Source organism: Adelges cooleyi, unplaced genomic scaffold (genome assembly GCF_023614345.1).
Source record: "Adelges cooleyi isolate 19-005CV unplaced genomic scaffold, UGA_ACOO_1.1 ACOO_flye_CR_arks_rails_tigmint_CR_PRNA_30, whole genome shotgun sequence".
Classification (NCBI taxonomy): Eukaryota; Metazoa; Arthropoda; class Insecta; order Hemiptera; family Adelgidae; genus Adelges; species Adelges cooleyi.
This window is the reverse complement of record NW_026095971.1, coordinates 23,382,283-23,393,506: the sequence shown is the minus strand read 5'-3', so window position 1 is coordinate 23,393,506 and position 11,224 is coordinate 23,382,283.

Below are 11,224 nucleotides of genomic sequence, written 5' to 3'. Positions count from 1 at the left end.
AACCTACTTATTAGTTAGGCACCTAATATAAATAGTCAAAACTTGGGTTTACCGTCTACTTTTTAACTTGAAAATCTGTCGGATGTTCTAAATCGCCTTCAATTAACTCAAGCGTGAAGCTTTCGTCACTCTGCGAATTAATTAAGAATGATACTATTAAGTTTTGATACTCAAGTATCAGTTTTTATAACAACATTGTACAATAAAAAAATCCAACAATTATTCACATAGGTCTTTTTTTTTATTATTTAAGAAAATCGTCAATAAGTCGGGTTGGCCATGCATTTCTTAAGACCTTGATTTTGTTGTCGTCTTTTGAACGTGTAAAAAACGATTCGTTTTTTTTCATTTATGTAAACATTGAAAATGGGTACGCACATCCAACCACCCGAGTGTTTTTATAAAGTAAAAAAATATGTTTTCGAGTTAACGGTTAGGCCAAAATTCGATAAATAATACTTCCATAGAAAATCATACTTTTAAATGCCACATGCCAACTCTCTAACAATTAAAATGATAAATACACCTATGTCATGATCTTATAATGACTTATTGGTTCGTATTGCCCTAAAATGTGACTTTAATTTGTTGAAAATTATCCACCATCTTTTATGGTCACCGCCATTATAAATATTTTCAAATTAAATGGAATACAAAGCAATGGGCATTTTAAAAATTTATTTTTAAAGAACACTTTTTTTATTTGACAGTAAAACCAAATGTTTCCATTATAGTTTAAAGATACAATGAGTACAATTAAATTTAAAAAACAAAAACAACAAAATGTCGATGTAATTGATACTAAAAATGGTTAAATGCAGTAAAATAAGATAAAGAATAACAAACATTGTCTTGGTAAAAATTGATTTTCCTTTTGATTTAGGAGTAAAACGATGCGGCAAGGAGTTGATTTTTCGAAAATGTAAAAAAAACCTTTAAAAGTTACCTACTAGTTGTACTCATCCCATTTTTGAACTATGACGAAAACATAGTTTTTTTTTCAATGTTATGCTATAAAAAAAATGTTTTAACAATTTATAAATTTCTATCGAAAAATATTTAAGATGGCGTCGACTTTAAAATTGAAAGGAAAATTAAAAAAAATTAGGGGACTCATTTTAGGCCTAGACGAACCAATATGTCCACTGGTATCAGAATCCCTTGGGGTGAGGGATATATATATATATAAATAAAATTAAATGGTGATTTGATCTATCGAAAATATTTGAATAACATTTTTTTGTAATATACTTGAAGGTACTTGTGTATTATTATTGCGAATTAAAATGGAAAGCTGAGAAGCGTCAGGAGTTGAAAATTGCTGTAAACCAGCCTTTAGGCTGCTAACAAAAAAAACACGTGTATTAATATTAGCTGTTTGTTTTACAACGATTTATTATTTTGTTTTAGTTTATCGATGCACAAAAAGTAGTCAAAGGAAACGAATATAGCCAAATAACGACTGAAAAGGCATGGTACATTTTCTAAGAGTCTAAAAAGTTCCTTGAAGGTTCCTTTTTGTTGGACTTTTCTAATGTAGTTTGATCGTTCCTCTTGTGCATTCTCACTACCTACATTAATATTAGCTACATTAATTGCAACTCTAATGATAACTAATCAGCGGTGTCATTTGGGTAAAGACGGAGAGGGTATTTGCCTTCCCTCCCTCATGTCCGGCCAGGAATTATGTTTAACTTAACTAATGCGTTCTATAACATATATGTGTCTGTAGTGAATTTCCTCGATTTTTCGGTTAAAAATATATAATACTGTTACAGTTTTTTATACTTAAGCATGACATAAATCAAGACTGTCTCATTACGATTTGAGGCGTTTTAACTTTTAATATAATAATAATTCTTTACCGGATGACACCCGTGAAATAATAAAAAACATTTGGTGTTGAAGCAGTAAATTAAAAAAAAAAAACAGAAAAAATGTCTTTGGAATTGATATTAAAAATACAGAATATTACTTTATTAGAATAATATATTTTAGTAATAGACATGTACAAGGTCTGTGCATGTGTATAATTTTGAAAAAACAAAATACATGACACGGTACCGCTGACTTTGTCAACGGCCTTGTCGCTTTAATTTCGTCACCCTCCGTTTCCCCATGCGAATTTTAATCAGCCAAGGAAATCTTAAGAGATGAAAAAAAAAAAAATTAAATTAACACCTAAAAATGGTATTTGAGAATTAAAACTTAATAGTATCATTGTGCATAGATCTACAAAAAATTTTTGTAATGATTTGATACAATTTTTTTTAAAATTTTTGGGGTTTTTTGTTAAAATATACGAATTCAACGAAAATACACTTTTCCGACAATTAAGGAAAAACTGTAGTGCCGAATTTTTCCTCGTTTAATATGTAGTGGTTACATATGAGTTCTAACTACTGGCAAATTTTCAACTTAAAGGTCTTAAAATTATAGATAAAAAACCAAAAAAACTTGCACCCTCCCCTCCTAGGAAGATTGGAAATGGGTATAAGTTAAATTTCATACACTGACGTGTGCGTACATAAGAACCTACTAGATAACAATTGTGATTTACAGAGTTGCTACTCGAAGGAATCGGTCGAGTATTAAAAAAGTTACAGTGTTTACAAACACAAAAAAAGCCTACGCCAGAGTAAAACCAATACCTTCGCCGCTCTGCATCGAAGCTAAAACCAATAGTAAATATTATCTCATTACAAATAAGTAATACAGAAAACAATATCATTAATAAGCAAATTCTTGTAGGAGTGACTTGTTTAGTGTACTATATACCACAGATTTTCCACTGTAACTAGATATTTAATATTTTCTGATTTTGGGACTTCTATATTTAATGTGTTGCCTTAGAAATAACATAAAACAAAATGGCAGAACGATGCGGATATATAAATTTTTTTATTTATTTAAGAACTTAATTGATCATTAATAAAATAATGACCGATAAGGCACGATAGATAAAAAAATTACCTTTATTCCCAAAACAAAATGTGAATTTTAGAGCTAATATATGTGAAAAATAATGTTTGTCAACTCTTTAACTTAGCTAGTAAATTAATAAATAATCGTATAATTATAAAGAGCATACTTTACTTTTCCATGTGTAAAAGGCTGTAAAGTAAAAATAAGTTATAACAAAAAATAATGCTAATGCTTAAGTTTCAACAGTATCATATAGCACAGAGAACAAAATAATTGATTCGATACTCATGACTAAGTTTTGGCTTAATATAATACGAGAAGGGGACGAGTGTGGAACTGTTTTTATCGATACAAAAAAAATAAATTTTTCAAAAGTTGCTATTGATTTTGTAATTTTGACATATATTTAAAAATAGTAGGTACTACCCATAAACATTGACAAACCAAAATTATCTTAAACCCTTTCCCCTAAAAGGGATAGCATTGTTTTCTATACTTCAATTTTCCAAGCAAAGTTTTAGGGATTGAAGTTTTAAAAATGTTACCGAAAGAAGACCTAATATTGGGCTATAGCATGTACAATATTCTCAACAAACTGTAGTCAAACTTTATTTTTATTAAAGAGTACCCTCTAAAAAGAGAGAAAAATTGCACTTTGACTAAAGTCAATTTCTAGGTTGCTATGTGTGAGCGAGTCAATAGTAAACAGCCAATGAAGATATTTTCATTATATTGTTACCTAAGATTTATGGGTTACTATATCGCAATACATTTATAAATATAGACCATCAACCCTAATCATATCTACCTAACATCTACAAATTTCTTTATCCAGAGGCCCAAATTTAGGTTTCCAATTGATAATGTTTCAGATTTTATTTTGTACTCTTAATTGTCGCTGTATGAAATGTGATAGTAAATTAAAAAAAATAGTAGAGAGTCTAAACAACACACGATTTTCTATAATATTATACTATTTATTTTAATGTTTGTGATATAAGCTATGGATGAATTGTCTACTAGAATCAAGTGTGACATAAAAATATCAATGTTCAATTGTTTTATTATAATTAAGTAGTTTTTTTTTGTCTTTAAAAATTATGTTATTTGTTTGATTAGTATGCTGTACTGAATTGGCAACCCGAATTAATGGGCAGTTTGCTTTATGTTATTTTGTTAATGAAATTGATTATATATATATTAAAAGATCGAATTTGAATTTTGATGGCATGGAATTTAAACATTCTATGCTAAATATATAAATTGTGTAGCAATTCACAGTTTCTGACTTATTTTCTGTAAAATTTAAAAAATAACACTAACACACGTCACTAAAGACATCGGTATGTTAGTAGGGATTTTATGCAACAATTACATCTGTTGTGTTTCATCGTCTCATTTACATATTTGTGCAAATATGCAACATTGTGTAAATAAAGCCACATTCAAAAAATTTCAATAGATATCATATTTTATATACTTATGTACTTGAATAATTTCAGTTTTTTTCTGATACCATATAAAAGAGGCATTCAAAGACGGTAAAATTCATTAATTTGGTATCGCAGCTTAACTTCAAGTAATACTTTATACAAAATAACACAATGTTTTTAAAGTTCTCTATTTCGTTTTTATTTTTTATCCTAGCGGTTAGCTGTATGTTTACAGACCATAAGCGTAAACTTACAGATCCAGCTGCACCAGTACTGAAAACTAAGTCCGAACTAGCTGCTGATGCGGTAATTTATACTATTATTTATAAAAATTAGGTTTTAGTTTATAATTTTCTGAATCATTTACATTATAATGGGAAAGTTTTGCTAAAAAGACATTCTTATCTAGAAAACTACTACAAATAAAATTATTGTCATAAATATTTGTTTATAAAAAATGTTTTGATGTTTTCATATAAAATTAAAGTTAAAAATAACTTAATCATTAGAGTTAATTCATTTATTATAATAAATATTCAACCCAAAAAATGTGTAATTTTTACTAGTTTGTAAACAGAACTAAGATTTATCTTAGCGGTTAGCTGTATGAATGAAGAGACATCTAAAGCATCAAGTTCAGCTGCACCAGAACTGAAAAATAAGGACCAACTAGATGATACGGTAATTTATACTATTATTTATAAAATATTAGTTTTTAGTCTTTATTTTTCTGAATCATTTACATTATAATGGGAAAGTTTTCCTAAAAATACATTTTGTCATAAATACTTGTTTATAAAAATTGTTTTGATGTTTTCATATTAAATTAAAGTTAATAGTAACATAATCAATCGAGTTAAATTCATTCAATATAATAAATATTCAACCCAACCAATGTGTAATTTTTACTACTTTGTAAATTACAAAATATTAAGTTCTTGCACTTAATTTAATAATTCATTACTGGTAGCTGTAAATCCAAATGTAATAAATAATTAAGTGTATATTAAGCATTTTTTTTTTCAATTCAAAACTTATACTTTAAATTGTTAAAAAAATTATGAAATAGTGTTTGGATTAATTTTTAATTAATTTTTTTTATTTGGTTGCTAAAAAATTTTGGAAGTTATAATGATATAATATGTATTAACAGCTCAAGTATATTTAAGTTATTTTATAGCAATCAATAGTTTGTTAATAATGTTAATACTTGGAATACCAGCTACTAAATTTTAATTATTTTCTAAATTTATAAAAAAAAAATATCTACTATTTTTTATTGATTAATTTTTTTTTTAATCCGAGTAATAAATATTTAATTTTATTAGTAAAAAAAATAACATTAACTTACATTCTCCCTTCCCTCAAAAAAAATAAAAACACATAAATTAAACCTACTCTTTTATTTATATTAAATTAATAAAAAAATATAAATTTTTTAAATTGTTATAGGTATAAAGGTCTATGCGTATTTAAGTCAGATTTTTTATGGAACTAAACTTTTTGTTGAATTTACAATTTTCAGATTATAGAAAATGCGTTCACGAATTGTAAAACATGGGGAAATATAAAGGACTTAGTGATAATTGAATGTATTTCAATTATTCTTTATTACTCGTACATGGGTGACAACGTAGAAGATTGGAAATTCATTTAAACATTTTATGTTAAATATATGAATGGTGTAGCAATTCACAGTTTCTGACTTATTTTCTGTAAAAAAAAAAAAAAACACTTACATACGTCACTAAAGACATCGATAGTAGGGATTGTATGCAAAAAATATACTTGTAAACTTATTTGTGCAAATAAAGCCCCATCCAAAAAAATCAATAGATATTATATATTATATGCTTATGTACTCGAATAATTTTAGTTTTTTTCTGATACTATATAAAAGAGGCATTCAAAGACGGTAAAATTCATTCATTTTGTCTCGCAGCTTAACTTCAAGTAATACTTTATAAAAAATAACACAATGTTTTTAAAGTTCTTTCTTTCGTTTTTATTTTTTATCATAGCGGTTAGCTGTATGGATTCAGGCCGTAATAAGCGTAAACTTTCAAATCCAGATACACCAGTATTGGAAACTGGACACCAACTGAGTGATAAAATGGTAATTTATAATATTATTTAAAAAGTATTAAGTTTTTGTCAATAATTTTCTGAATCATTTATAATACATATAATGGAAAAGTTTTCCTAAAAAGACATTCTTATCTAGAAAACTACAAATAAAATTCTTGTCATAAATACTTGTAATCAAAATAATTTTCTTATATTGTTTGTTAAAATTTTTTTTTGATATCTTATTAAATTAAAGTAAAGAGGACGCCACGCCGCCCATTTTTAAGGAGTAAAGTATAGGCAATTTTTTTACAAAATCTTAACTTAAAGTTATATGAGTTCAGTAGTTAGGACTCTTTTTTAGTAGTTAAATTATTTTTCATGTGGACTTCACAGCGTCTTAAAAAAAATATCTGTTGAGTTTTTCTCAGTCTTCATATATAGTTAAGGAGAGAAATTCATACATATTATTTATGACAAAATTATCTGTGTTCCATCATCCATATTTTGCGATATACCTTATACAACTAACGCTATATCATTTTTGAAAAAGTCAAAAAAGTCCTTTCTTAATTAATTAGTTAATTATTTATTAACTGGTTGAAATATTAAAAAAAGGCGGTGGTAGAACACAGACAATGATGTTGTTTATATTATGTGAAAATTTGGTTTCTTTGTCTTGATTACAGCCTTTGTAAAATTAATTCTCGAGAGGCGGGTTTTTTGAAAAAAATAACAGGTGTGTGGTGCCTTTCTAAAAGTAACTGAATCATTCGAGTTAAATTCATTCAATATAATACATTTTTAACTTGAAAAATGTGTAATTTTCACTACTTTGTAAATTACAAACCATTAAGTTCTTACACTTAATTTAATAATTCATTACTGGTAGCTGTAAATCCGAATGTAATAAATAATTTAGTTTGAATTAAATATTTTTTTTTACGTCTTGTGTCTAGATTAGTTTTTATATAATTTTTTTTATTTGGTTACTAAAACATTTTGTAAGTTATAATAACATATGTTTTAACAGCTAAAGTATATTTAAGTTAGTTTATAGCAATCAATAAAATAATGTTCTTAATGCTAATACTAGCTACTAAATTTTAGTTTTTTTCTAAATGTATTAAAAAAATAAATAATTACTATTTTTTATTGATTAACTTTTTTTAAAAATCCGAGTAATAAATGTTTTATTTTATTAGTAAAAAAATTAACATAAAATTACATTAACTTACATTCTCCCTTCCCTCAAAAAAAAAATTAAAATACATAAATTAAATTTATACATTTATTTATATTAAATTAATAAAAATATAATTTTTTTAAATTGTTTCGTAATTATCACAATAGGTATTTAAGTCTATGAGTATATAAATCAGATTTTTTATGGAACTAAACTTTGTGTTGACTTAACAATTTTCAGGTGATAGAAAATGCGTTCACGAATTGTAAAACATGGGGAAATACAAAGGGCTTAGTGGATAATGAATCTATTTCAATTTTTCTTTATTACTCGTACATGGGTGACAACGTAGAAGATTGGAATTTTATAGGATCGTACTTAGACAACCTTTTACCATCGACTGAGCTAAAAGAATATTGTAAGAATAATTTATACACTTAACATATTATTTAATACGATTTTTTTTATCTTTGATGCAAAACTGTAGAACAGAAATTGGTTTTAAGAATTTTTTTCAATTAGAAATACCAAATAATATTTAATATACTAATAAATGTGGTGTGACACAAAAAAAGTAAAATTAAAAACAAAATTACCGCTCCTTTGTCAGGACACAAATTTAGACTAACAAAACCACATCATTATAAAACAATATATTTTCAACTGCACATAGAAGCTAAAATAAATGATGTCATCGACATCTGCAACAAATCATGTCCTTATATGCAACATATATTATACATATTTAAATTGAACATTTTTTTTTGTTTTAGTTTACATAAATGCAAGAAAATTTAGTGAACTATTTCAAAAGCATTGCCAAATGAAAGTAGTGGACTTTGATGTATTTGCTAACCATAGAAAAGCGGTAACGGGTAGAAAGATAGTAGATGGAAAGGAATTGGATAAATACTTCCTTAATCTCACCAAAAATAGAAACGCAGCACATCGAGAGGGATATTTTACGCGTCAATAATATGTCTAATAATGTTATCATTTTTTTTTATATCTCTTAAATTATTATTAAAAAAAAAAATGTTTCAAAATACAATAGGTATGTCATAACGACTTTAATAATTCCAAAATTACTGTTTTTTTTCAAATAAACTCTTATTACTTACTATTTGTGTAATATTATTATTATTTTTTATAAAAAAGAAAAATGACTATATTTTATGTAGTAATTTAAAAAGGGACAAATTTGTACAACATTTCAACAGGTATAGCATTATTAAGTAGAACATCTACATCATGGTTAATATAACGTATTGCGATACTTTTTTTTAAAATTATTAGCCAGCTAAAAGTTTGATTCTTTCTACTCTGCCTCAAATTTTACGGAATATAATCTACTCATTTCCAAATTGTGATAAAATGAAGCAATTATTTTGTACGTAGTATTGGGATAGCATATAATATAAAGTGGGGTAAGTTGTTACAATTTTAATATTATTAATGGTTTCATTTAACTCAAATATTTCATTTATATGAGAGTGTGGAAATTTTATCATTATTTACAAAGGGCAACGATAGTCTGGTAAAAAAAAAGTGTCCTCAATAATTTTGTTATAATACATGTACAAAATTATTTGTTGATTTGTTGTAGAAACTTGAGCTTTAAAAAAAAACTTAGGTCAGAGGCAATGTGTGGATAGTGGCATGCCTTAATAACGTTACATAAAAGTGTCGACTCTACCCGACCGTTTTTTCGCAAATATATTGCAAATAAAATTTGACGGTTGAAAAAAAGGTCAAATGTATTTATTTATATCTACCAAAAACAAACAGATTTCGTCTGAAATCTGAAAGTGAAAGAAAGAAAAAATGTCTATCCCTGGAAACGGTTAAAACTCCACACAAATTTGGAATTAACTCGACTATTTCTAAGAAGAATGCCAAAATCCTAATAAATTATTTAGTCGCCATAGAAATATGAAAAACAATATAATAATTATTATTGTAAGTCTTAATTGGACGCTGCCCTTCGATGGAATAATAAAAAAGTAATACATACCTTATAACTGTCCTATAATTCCATTGTATTCCTGAACATTTTAATGGAATTTAAAAAAGTATATTTTGTATGACGTACATCGTCGGTTTTGTTTTTTATTTTGGTTATATATTAATAATATATTAAAAATGTATAATTATACCGATATGACTTATCCATAAATAAATCATAATATAACATAAAAAACATATGGTCTCATTTGAAAAAACTTTAGTTCATACATCTTTTTTTTTATGTACAAGCGATGAAGGTATCTAAGAATTGAAAAATATAGTAAAATACGTACCTAAAAGTATAGGAAAAAAATCATTTTCAATGTATACATATTTTCCGAGAAAATTAGTGTCTTACATCAGATGGGTCACCCTGTATATTTAATTTTCAAATTACAAATTAAGGAAATTTGGAAGGTCACGACGGGTCTACGTGAAATGTCACAAAGCATTTGACTAGAATTGAATACACATGTACAATTTTTTCAAAATGTGCTATACTTATACGAAGTACCCTTCAATTTTATTTTTTTTTCTTCAAAATAATTTGGTATAACTAATTAAAATCGATAATACGTTAGATATAAAGATATTCGATACATATGTAAATCTCCCAAAGATATAAACGTTGAAATATTTGTGTTCAATTGTATTGTTTTACTTTCAAAAAAAAAAAAAAAAAATTGTTTATAATGTCTTTTTCTGGTACGACACTTATTAGGACGACTTGGTCATTTCTCAAATAAACTACCGGTGCTGGATTGGCTGTGTAGGCAATTTTAACTATTAAAGTAGAGCTAATTTTGTTTTGAAGCTTCTTTAATCAGGATCAAATACAAAAATACGTATTATTTAACAAGATAAAACAACTGTCGACTTCCAAGCTGAGAAAGTTTAAAAAAAAAAACCGAGTACAGTGGGGTGGGGGAGTACGCGGGTGTACATAATTTGTTATAGCTGAAGTTTTGAAATAAATGCTTCGATGCAGCTGTGGACAGTAGGTTCAAACCAGTACAGTCCAAACCAATCATAGTATAAACAAGCACACTAAGAAAGTTGTTTATATAGGTGAGCTAGTAGTTGTAAGGAGTAAGTAGTAAGTAGTAAGTGAATATCGTTAGTTTCGGGCGGAGGATAGCTACAAGACATACATTCATGTTCCAATGTGTTTCCTTCAAGGGAAAGACGGTACTTGTTTTTTACTTTTCATTTTAAATTTATTTCGAGTTGTTAAGCTATCAGACCGTGTTGAAAGTAACCGAAGAAAATCCACCTTGACAGTATTCACAGGCCTCCACACGTGTGTATTTTTTATCGAAAACAACTATAAATTTAACCGTAGGTCCTACTCTGAATTGCGTAAAACGACAATTATTTCGAAAACAGTACATTTCTTATTGTAAAGATATAAATTCTCAAAAATCATGATGGGTTCCAATCTGTTTCTGTTAGTCGTGTATTCTACCCTTTTAAACGTTTATATTCTATAGATGGGGCGGGGGGGGGGGGGGGTTGGGGTTTTTGTAATCTTGTTTGTGAGTTAACTCGAACGTCAAAAGTAAAAAAAAAAGCATTAAAACATGTTAGGCCTTTTGGGACGTTTTAA